This window comes from Bombina bombina, chromosome 4, assembly GCF_027579735.1.
Source record: "Bombina bombina isolate aBomBom1 chromosome 4, aBomBom1.pri, whole genome shotgun sequence".
Lineage (NCBI taxonomy): Eukaryota > Metazoa > Chordata > Amphibia > Anura > Bombinatoridae > Bombina > Bombina bombina.
In genome coordinates, this window is record NC_069502.1 from 1,202,356,856 (window position 1) to 1,202,368,704 (window position 11,849).

The 11,849-nt window shown below is 40.5% G+C and overlaps 1 protein-coding gene across 2 annotated transcripts in view; it reads right to left on the bottom strand.

The window, feature by feature from the left end:
• The window catches only part of ZFAND3 (zinc finger AN1-type containing 3), a 698,731-nt gene that overhangs the window by 514,689 nt on the left and 172,193 nt on the right, over window positions 1-11,849 (bottom strand). The gene's annotated exons all lie outside the window — the stretch shown is intronic.

Genomic DNA, 11,849 nt, shown 5'->3' on the forward strand with positions numbered 1-11,849 from the left:
CAAGATGTGGATCTTTCCACACAAGAGTCACTAGAGAGGGAGGGATAAAATAAAGACAGCCAATTCCTGCTGAAAATAATCCACACCCAAAATAAAGTTTAATGAAAAACATAAGCAGAAGATTCAAACTGAAACCGCTGCCTGAAGTACTTTTCTACCAAAAACTGCTTCAGAAGAAGAAAATACATCAAAATGGTAGAATTTAGTAAAAGTATGCAAAGAGGACCAAGTTGCTGCTTTGCAAATCTGATCAACCGAAGCTTCATTCCTAAACGCCCAGGAAGTAGAAACTGACCTAGTAGAATGAGCTGTAATCCTTTGAGGCGGAGTTTTACCCGACTCAACATAGGCAAGATGAATTAAAGATTTCAACCAAGATGCCAAAGAAATGGCAGAAGCTTTCTGGCCTTTTCTAGAACCGGAAAAGATAACAAATAGACTAGAAGTCTTTCGGAAAGATTTAGTAGCTTCAACATAATATTTCAAAGCTCTAACAACATCCAAAGAATGCAACGATTTCTCCTTAGGATTCTTAGGATTAGGACATAATGAAGGAACCACAATTTCTCTACTAATGTTGTTGGAATTCACAACTTTAGGTAAAAATTCAAAAGAAGTTCGCAACACCGCCTTATCCTGATGAAAAATCAGAAAAGGAGACTCACAAGAAAGAGCAGATAATTCAGAAATTCTTCTGGCAGAAGAGATGGCCAAAAGGAACAAAACTTTCCAAGAAAGTAATTTAATGTCCAATGAATGCATAGGTTCAAATGGAGGAGCTTGAAGAGCCCCCAGAACCAAATTCAAACTCCAAGGAGGAGAAATTGACTTAATGACAGGCTTTATACGAACCAAAGCTTGTACAAAACAATGAATATCAGGAAGAATAGCAATCTTTCGGTGAAAAAGAACAGAAAGAGCAGAGATTTGTCCTTTCAAGGAACTTGCGGACAAACCCTTATCTAAACCATCCTGAAGAAACTGTAATATTCTCGGTATTCTAAAAGAATGCCAAGAAAAATGATGAGAAAGACACCAAGAAATATAAGTCTTCCAGACTCTATAATATATCTCTCTAGATACAGATTTACGAGCCTGTAACATAGTATTAATCACAGAGTCAGAGAAACCTCTTTGACCAAGAATCAAGCGTTCAATCTCCATACCTTTAAATTTAAGGATTTCAGATCCTGATGGAAAAAAGGACCTTGAGACAGAAGGTCTGGTCTTAACGGAAGAGTCCACGGTTGGCAAGAGGCCATCCGGACAAGATCCGCATACCAAAACCTGTGAGGCCATGCCGGAGCTACCAGCAGAACAAATGAGCATTCCTTCAGAATCTTGGAGATTACTCTTGGAAGAAGAACTAGAGGCGGAAAGATATAGGCAGGATGATACTTCCAAGGAAGTGATAATGCATCCACTGCCTCCGCCTGAGGATCCCGGGATCTGGACAGATACCTGGGAAGTTTCTTGTTTAGATGGGACGCCATCAGATCTATTTCTGGAAGTTCCCACATTTGAACAATCTGAAGAAATACCTCTGGGTGAAGAGACCATTCGCCCGGATGCAACGTTTGGCGACTGAGATAATCCGCTTCCCAATTGTCTATACCTGGGATATGAACCGCAGAGATTAGACAGGAGCTGGATTCCGCCCAAACCAAAATTCGAGATACTTCTTTCATAGCCAGAGGACTGTGAGTCCCTCCTTGATGATTGATGTATGCCACAGATGTGACATTGTCTGTCTGAAAACAAATGAACGATTCTCTCTTCAGAAGAGGCCAAAACTGAAGAGCTCTGAAAATTGCACGGAGTTCCAAAATATTGATCGGTAATCTCACCTCCTGAGATTCCCAAACTCCTTGTGCCGTCAGAGATCCCCACACAGCTCCCCAACCTGTGAGACTTGCATCTGTTGAAATTACAGTCCAGGTCGGAAGCACAAAAGAAGCCCCCTGAATTAAACGATGGTGATCTGTCCACCACGTTAGAGAGTGTCGAACAATCGGTTTTCAAGATATTAATTGAGATATCTTTGTGTAATCCTTGCACCATTGATTCAGCATACAGAGCTGAAGAGGTCGCATGTGAAAACGAGCAAAGGGATCGCGTCCGATGCAGCAGTCACAAGACCTAGAATTTCCATGCATAAGGCTACCGAAGGGAATGATTGTGACTGAAGGTTTCGACAAGCTGCAATCAATTTTAGACGTCTCTTGTCTGTTAAAGACAGAGTCATGGACACTGAATCTATCTGGAAACCCAGAAAGGTTACCCTTGTCTGAGGAATCAAAGAACTTTTTGGTAAATTGATCCTCCAACCATGATCTTGAAGAAACAACACAAGTCGATTCGTATGAGATTCTGCTAAATGTAAAGACTGAGCAAGTACCAAGATATCGTCCAAATAAGGAAATACCACAATACCCTGTTCTCTGATTACAGACAGAAGGGCACCGAGAACCTTTGAAAAAATTCTTGGAGCTGTAGCTAGGCCAAACGGTAGAGCCACAAACTGGTAATGCTTGTCCAGAAAAGAGAATCTCAGGAACTGATAATGATCTGGATGAATCGGAATATGCAGATATGCATCCTGTAAATCTATTGTGGACATATAATTCCCTTGCTGAACAAAAGGCAAGATAGTCCTTACAGTTACCATCTTGAACGTTGGTATCCTTACATAACGATTCAATATTTTTAGATCCAGAACTGGTCTGAAGGAATTCTCCTTCTTTGGTACAATGAAGAGATTTGAATAAAACCCCATCCCCTGTTCCGGAACTGGAACTGGCATAATTACTCCAGCCAACTCTAGATCTGAAACACAATTCAGAAATGCTTGAGCTTTCACTGGATTTACTGGGACACGGGAAAGAAAAAATCTCTTTGCAGGAGGTCTCATCTTGAAACCAATTCTGTACCCTTCTGAAACAATGTTCTGAATCCAAAGATTGTGAACAGAATTGATCCAAATTTCTTTGAAAAAACGTAACCTGCCCCCTACCAGCTGAGCTGGAATGAGGGCCGCACCTTCATGTGGACTTAGAAGCAGGCTTTGGCTTTTTAGCAGGCTTGGATTTATTCCAGACTGGAGATGGTTTCCAAACTGAAACTGCTCCTGAGGATGAAGGATCAGGCTTTTGTTCTTTGTTGAAACGAAAGGAACGAAAACGATTATTAGCCCTGTTTTTACCTTTAGATTTTTTATCCTGTGGTAAAAAAGTTCCTTTCCCACCAGTAACAGTTGAGATAATGGAATCCAACTGAGAACCAAATAATTTGTTACCCTGGAAAGAAATGGAAAGTAGAGTTGATTTAGAAGCCATATCAGCATTCCAAGTCTTAAGCCATAAAGCTCTTCTAGCTAAAATAGCTAGAGACATAAACCTGACATCAACTCTGATAATATCAAAAATGGCATCACAGATAAAATTATTAGCATGCTGAAGAAGAATAATAATATCATGAGAATCATGATTTGTTACTTGTTGCGCTAAAGTTTCCAACCAAAAAGTTGAAGCTGCAGCAACATCAGCCAATGATATAGCAGGTCTAAGAAGATTACCTGAACACAGATAAGCTTTTCTTAGAAAGGATTCAATTTTCCTATCGAAAGGATCTTTAAACGAAGTACCATCTGACGTAGGAATGGTAGTACGTTTAGCAAGGGTAGAAATAGCCCCATCAACTTTAGGGATTTTGTCCCAAAATTCTAACCTGTCAGACGGTACAGGATATAATTGCTTAAAATGTTTAGAAGGAGTAAATGAATTACCCAATTTATCCCATTCTTTGGAAATTACTGCAGAAATAGCATTAGGAACAGGAAAAACTTCTGGAATAACCACAGGAGATTTAAATACCTTATCTAAACGTTTAGAATTAGTATCAAGAGGACCAGAATCCTCTATTTCTAAAGCAATTAATACTTCTTTAAGTAAAGAACGAATAAATTCCATTTTAAATAAATATGAAGATTTATCAGCATCAATCTCTGAAACAGAATCCTCTGAACCAGAAGAGTCATCAGAATCAGAATGATGATGTTCATTTAAAAATTCATCTGTAGGGAGAGAAGTTTTTTACGTTTACTAGAAGGAGAAATAACAGACATAGCCTTCTTGATGGATTCAGAAACAAAATCTCTTATGTTATCAGGAACATTCTGCACCTTAGATGTTGAAGGAACTGCAACAGACAATGGTACTTTACTGAAGGAAATATTATCTGCATTAACAAGTTTGTCATGACAATTAATACAAACAACAGCCGGAGGAATAGCTACCAAAAGTTTACAGCAGATACACTTAGCTTTGGTAGATCCCGCACTAGACAGCGATTTTCCTGTAGTATCTTCTGACTCAGATGCAACGTGAGACATCTTGCAATATGTAAGAGAAAAAACAACATATAAAGCAAAATTGATCAAATTCCTTAAATGATAGTTTCAGGAATGGGAAAAAATGCCAAAGAACAAGCTTCTAGCAACCAGAAGCAATGAAAAATGAGACTTAAATAATGTGGAGACAAAAGAGACGCCCATATTTTTTAGCGCCAAATAAGACGCCCACATTATTTGGCGCCTAAATGCTTTTGGCGCCAAAAATGACGCCACATCCGGAACGCCGACATTTTTGGCGCAAAATAACGTCAAAAAATGACGCAACTTCCGGCGACACGTATGACGCCGGAAACGGAAAATAATTTTTGCGCCAAAAAAGTCCGCGCCAAGAATGACGCAATAAAATTAAGCATTTTCAGCCCCCGCGAGCCTAACAGCCCACAGGGAAAAAATAGTCAAATTTTTGAAGGTAAGAAAAAATGAATAATTTAAATGCATAATCCCAAATATGAAACTGACTGTCTGAAAAATAAGGAAAGTTGAACATTCTGAGTCAAGGCAAATAAATGTTTGAATACATATATTTAGAACTTTATAAACAAAGTGCCCAACCATAGCTTAGAGTGTCACAGAAAATAAGATTTACTTACCCCAGGACACTCATCTACATGTTTGTAGAAAGCCAAACCAGTACTGAAACGAGAATCAGCAGAGGTAATGGTATATATAAGAGTATATCGTCGATCTGAAAAGGGAGGTAAGAGATGAATCTCTACGACCGATAACAGAGAACCTATGAAATAGACCCCGTAGAAGGAGATCACTGCATTCAAATAGGCAATACTCTCCTCACATCCCTCTGACATTCACTGCACGCTGAGAGGAAAACCGGGCTCCAACTTGCTGCGGAGCGCATATCAACGTAGAATCTAGCACAAACTTACTTCACCACCTCCATCGGAGGCAAAGTTTGTAAAACTGAATTGTGGGTGTGGTGAGGGGTGTATTTATAGGCATTTTGAGGTTTGGGAAACTTTGCCCCTCCTGGTAGGAATGTATATCCCATACGTCACTAGCTCATGGACTCTTGCTAATTACATGAAAGAAATCTGTACCTCCCAATTTTCTATAAATGTTGATTAATAATATTACCCCAACCCCACATGCCCAATGTATTGGGGTCACACTTGACTCAAATCTTTCACTATTCATATCCAGTCTTTGCCCAATTCCTGCCCTTTCCACCTTAAAACCATCTCCAAAATTCACCACTTCATCACATAAGACACAATTACTTCATAGCAGTCTGGATGATTGTCTCTGTTCTCCAGTCAACACAATGTTATTAGGACAGTTTATTAGTAGTTGTATATTACTGAAAGTATAAATTTAATTTTTCTTGTCTGGATTCCTAGAATTTTAGCAAAACACATTAGTTCTCTAAGAGCTGGATGATATCAACTGTTATAATGGGGCCATATCAAACACAAGAACCAATCATGTTACTGTAGGTCTGCAGCTCATTACTGAAAGTAACTTCAAGAATATTTGAGATCTTCAAAACAGTAATATGTATTAGATTTGACATATTATCTGTATATTATCTGTATAAATCCAATTTCTCAATAACTCAATTATAAAGACTTTCACAGTGAATAATCATATCTGACATGGCTTATAATTTATATAAAAAATACAGATCTGATAAACAGAGCCATAATATGGGAACAAATATTAAAACCAGCTATGAAATGTGTCACGTATGATTTATATCCTTATGCAGCACTTAGCAGCAATGACTGCTCCTTTAAATAGAAGACAGTCAAAATAATGTAATTTTTTTTCATGATTCAGACAGGGCATACGATATTAAACAACGTATCAATTTACTTTTTTTGCTCTAATTTGGTTCATTCTCTTGGTATCCTTTGCTGAAAAGCATACCTAGGTAGGCCCAGAAGCAGCAATGAACTACTGGGAGCTAGCTGGTAATTGGTGGCTGCAAAATTGATAAAAGTAAATTGGAAAGTTGTTTAAAATTGTATGCTCTATCTGAATCATGAAAGAAAAATGTTTGGTTTCATGTCCCTTTAATGTCCTGAAATATAAATAAGAATTTGTCCTCAGGACTTTTGTCTCACGGAACCTTCTAAGATAAGCACTACCCAGAAGCCCAAAGCTAAAAAGTGTTTTCTTGGGGGGCGTGGCCAAGCAACCAACATGGAAGGACGCACAATTCACAGCTCCTTCAGAAATCTGTGTAATGGACTGCTTTTTCCTGTCTATGGTCTCTAGATATAGAGTTGATCTTTCTTATAAGAAGTATGAGCTTAAAGGGAACAACAGGAGCATTTTTTTTAGCCACATTGAATGTCCTTCTAACGCAAGACTTGGAAGGCTGCGGCCTACTCACATAAGCCTGACGTCTCCCCCCCCTGGCCACCTGGGTTAAGGGGCCGTGCACAGAGCGAAAGGGAAAGCTCACATTGTATACTCAGCCATCATTTTGCTGTGATCCGCTTTGCAAGCCTAACTGACAGCTATGGTCCGGACCTGTACCCTGACATGGGACGCACTGGCGGAGCTCCTGCGGTCTCACTACAGCAAGCTGGAACAACGCATCGAGCTTATTATTACAGGTCAGAGATGCACAGAACCAAAGCAAGACACGCACTACGATGCCGAAGAAGCCGCCTCTCGTGGCGCAGCTGCAGCCTTACCTGACGGACTGACTGAGGTGCTAAGGCGGCCCACTCAAAATAAGCTAAGTAGCAGCCGATCGCACATTGCAGCGATCTCCCTAGCGCAGAGGCCTTCTAGCTCCGTGAGTACAAATCAACTTTCACAACGACTGACCCACCGGAGATTTGCAAGGAGACCTATACATGGGAGGTCCCTGATCCTTGCAAGACAAAGCAAAATTGGGAGATCAGGACTGTCTGGGACTAAAGGGATACTGGATACAGCATGTCTGTCAACCTACACAGGTCTGTTCTGTACGCAAAGTTGGGGGGGAGCCCCACCTTTAGAGGCCTGCTTGGAAGATTTGTATGCTCCAGGATGGGAAAAAGCCGGTGTGGGATGAGTCTGATAGTTTACTCCACGATGTGTGGTGTGTAGTGCTGGGGGCCCGACTACACTGTTCACTGCGCACTAACTCTTTACCGAGGCTCTCTTACTACATTTTTCATTTCTGTGGGACCGGATGCAGCGCGGTGCTCCTCATCTTGCCGCCAGACTAATAGGAACTGAATGTCTATAAATTTATTGCATACCTGTATTCATTTCAAAGAAATTGCCCATGTTTTTATGTTCCCTGTTCACCTATTGGGGCTTACCTAACATCACAACTTAAAGCTATCTCAGATGTAAGAGTTAACGAGTGAGGTCCTAATTAATGATTGTTAGGCAATATGTTTTGTATACTAGCGTGCATAAAATAGTAGGATCTAATTATCCATGTTTATAGGTTAACTAACTCTATTGTTTAAATGTCAAGTGAAGGTATATGAAGTCCTACGGGCCTACCATACCCATACCAGTGACGTACAGCCCTATTCGGACTAGTAAGAGGAGTGACATAGATGCTCTGGCGCTCGCCATAGCTTGAAACATAGGGCTCGAGTATTTTCCCCCCAGTGTTAGTTGACATGAGCAGCCCTAGGGCGTCTTGAACATAAGTACAGATTCCTGATCTTGAATATGTCTAGCACTAATATTTGTTCAGCCTTTACTTGACATGTAAGCAAATTGTGCAGCACACCACCTATACTGATTATGTTTGCTTCCCCTTTGCTAAGCTCTGTTTATTTGGCAGAGTTGAGTAGTCTCTGCCCTGCTCAGTAACTTGTTGCTGAGCCTTTATATTGTGAATGTTAAATTATAGATTCATGTGCCCTCCTGCACCTTTATTAGTTGTACCTGGACCCACCCGAGGTCCGTGTGACTTAGGAGGGTAAGCGTTGAAGATGGGCCCATTAGGGACCTATCTTCATTTAGTCCCCCCAACTTAGATGGTTTCATTGTGGCCCTGAGGAGGCCTCTACTGTGTAACTGAGGAAAGGGGGAAAAAATACAAGAAAAACTGAGGGAAGTGTCTGAGTTGCTCACCTATGATTGCACCTTTTATGTTGTAATTTTCTAACAAATTCTGTGTTTTGTTAATTTTATGTTCTGTGAGCACAACAGCTGTTTTGTTTCTCTCAATAAAAATATAAATTTAAAAAAAAAAAAAAAAAAAGTGTTTTCTTTATCAAAATTGAGTCAGCAAAATAAATGAATGAACTCAAAGTTCAGTTTCTGATTGGGTGACAGAATAGAACTGGTATAGTTCACACGTGAGAGTGCAGATAATGTTTGTAGATGCAATGCTGTAGCTTGCTTTGCTGGATACTGAAGTTTGACCACAAATGTGGGAAAACAATTTCTGATTTTCAGATTCCACATATGGATCATTCATAGGGCATTACAATGTTTTATTATTATGTTATTTTCTAGAACACGTATGTAGCCAGAATAAAAAAATGTGACAATAACAGACTCATCTGACACTAGTGCCTTTGGGTTTCACATCAAAACAATGATTTGTGATACCAAAATTACCATGTGTCCCACTACCACGTTTGACTCCAGTTGACCGACACCAGAGGAACAGTATAAAAAAAAAAGCCAAACACCCAACCCAAGGATTTCTCTAAGCCAGGGAGCAAAGGTCAAACAGCTGACTCAATCCAGCAGAAAGCTTATTGGACATCCACTGTGCTGTTGGTAATGTGTGAATGGGTATTGCTGGTATATCATCCTAAGTTGTCCAACTATAATGCCCGCCTCATAGCCCTCAATAAATAGACTGGCCACACCCTCAGTTCTCACGCACTAAAATGTTTCACAGTCAGACAGCAAAGGGGTAAAACTGGTAAGGTGAACATCTTCATCCAGATATTTTAAAACTTTGTTTTAGTTTTCTCTCTCTGCAGTGACTGTGTCTTGTCTCCGTTGCTTATCAGATATATGCTGACCAAGAAGTATCTGATGTTTACCTGCTAGAATGGGAACCTTTTGTTTCATTATTCTGCTACAGATTATTAAAGGGACAGTCTAGCCCAAAATAAACTTTTATGATTCAGATAGAGCATGTCATTTTAAACAATTTTCCCATTTACTTTTATCACCAATTTTGCTTTGTTCTCTTGGTATTCTTAGTTGAAAGCTTAACCTGGGAGGTTCATATGCTAATTTCTTAGACATGGAAGGCCACCTCTTTTCAGAATGCATTTTAACAGTTTTTCACCACTAGAGGGTGTTCACGTATTTCATATAGATAACACTGTGCTCGTGCACGTGAAGTAATCTGGGAGCAGGCACTGATTGGCTAAACTGCAAGTCTGTCAAAAGAACTGAAATAAAGGGGCAGTTTGCAGAGGCTTAGATACAAGATAATCACAGAGGTTAAAAGTATATTAATATATCTGTGTTGGTTATGCAAAACTGGGGAATGGGTAATAAAGGGATTATCTATCTTTTAAAACAATAAAAATTCTTGTGTAGACTGTCCCTTTAATAACAATGGTCACTTACTTGTGGGATATTCTCTTCCCCAACAGGAAATGGCAAAGAGCCCAGCAAAGCTGGTCACATGATCCCTCCTAGGCTCCGCCTACCCCAGTCATTCGACCGACGTAAAGGAGGAATATTTGCATAGGAGAAACCATATGATACCGTGGTGACTGTAGTTAAAGAAAATAAATTATCAGACCTGATTAAAAAACCAGGGCGGGCCGTGGACCGGACACACCGTTGGAGAAAGTAATTTATCAGGTAAACATAAATTCTGTTTTCTCCAACATAGGTGTGTCCGGTCCACGGCGTCATCCTTACTTGTGGGAACCAATACCAAAGCTTTAGGACACGGATGAAGGGAGGGAGCAAATCAGGTCACCTAAATGGAAGGCACCACGGCTTGCAAAACCTTTCTCCCAAAAATAGCCTCAGAAGAAGCAAAAGTATCAAACTTGTAAAATTTGGTAAAAGTGTGCAGTGAAGACCAAGTCGCTGCCCGACATATCTGATCAACAGAAGCCTCGTTCTTGAAGGCCCATGTGGAAGCCACAGCCCTAGTGGAATGAGCTGTGATTCTTTCAGGAGGCTGCCGTCCGGCAGTCTCATAAGCCAATCTGATGATGCTTTTAATCCAAAAAGAGAGAGAGGTAGAAGTTGCTTTTTGACCTCTCCTTTTACCAGAATAAACAACAAACAAGGAAGATGTTTGTCTAAAATCCTTTGTAGCATCTAAATAGAATTTTAGAGCGCGAACAACATCCAAATTGTGCAACAAACGTTCCTTCTTTGAAACTGGATTCGGACACAAAGAAGGCACGACTATCTCCTGGTTAATGTTTTTGTTAGAAACAACTTTCGGAAGAAAACCAGGTTTAGTACGTAAAACCACCTTATCTGCATGGAACACCAGATAAGGAGGAGAACACTGCAGAGCAGATAATTCTGAAACTCTTCTAGCAGAAGAAATTGCAACCAAAAACAAAACTTTCCAAGATAATAACTTAATATCAACGGAATGTAAGGGTTCAAACGGAACCCCCTGAAGAACTGAAAGAACTAAGTTGAGACTCCAAGGAGGAGTCAAAGGTTTGTAAACAGGCTTGATTCTAACCAGAGCCTGAACAAAGGCTTGAACATCTGGCACAGCTGCCAGCTTTTTGTGAAGTAACACAGACAAGGCAGAAATCTGTCCCTTCAAGGAACTTGCAGATAATCCTTTCTCCAATCCTTCTTGAAGAAAGGATAGAATCTTAGGAATTTTTACCTTGTCCCAAGGGAATCCTTTAGATTCACACCAACAGATATATTTTTTCCATATTTTGTGGTAAATTTTTCTAGTTACAGGCTTTCTGGCCTGAACAAGAGTATCAATAACAGAATCTGAGAACCCTCGTTTTGATAAGATCAAGCGTTCAATCTCCAAGCAGTCAGTTGGAGTGAGACCAGATTCGGATGTTCGAACGGACCTTGAACAAGAAGGTCTCGTCTCAAAGGTAGCTTCCATGGTGGAGCCGATGACATATTCACCAGATCTGCATACCAAGTCCTGCGTGGCCACGCAGGAGCTATCAAGATCACCGATGCCCTCTCCTGATTGATCCTGGCTACCAGCCTGGGGATGAGAGGAAACGGCGGGAATACATAAGCTAGTTTGAAGGTCCAAGGTGCTACTAGTGCATCTACTAGAGTCGCCTTGGGATCCCTGGATCTGGACCCGTAGCAAGGAACCTTGAAGTTCTGACGAGAGGCCATCAGATCCATGTCTGGAATGCCCCACAGTTGAGTAATTTGGGCAAAGATTTCCGGATGGAGTTCCCACTCCCCCGGATGTAATGTCTGACGACTCAGAAAATCCACTTCCCAATTTTCCACTCCTGGGATGTGGATTGCAGACAGGTGGCAGGAGTGAGTCTCCGCCCATTGAATGATTTTGGTTCAC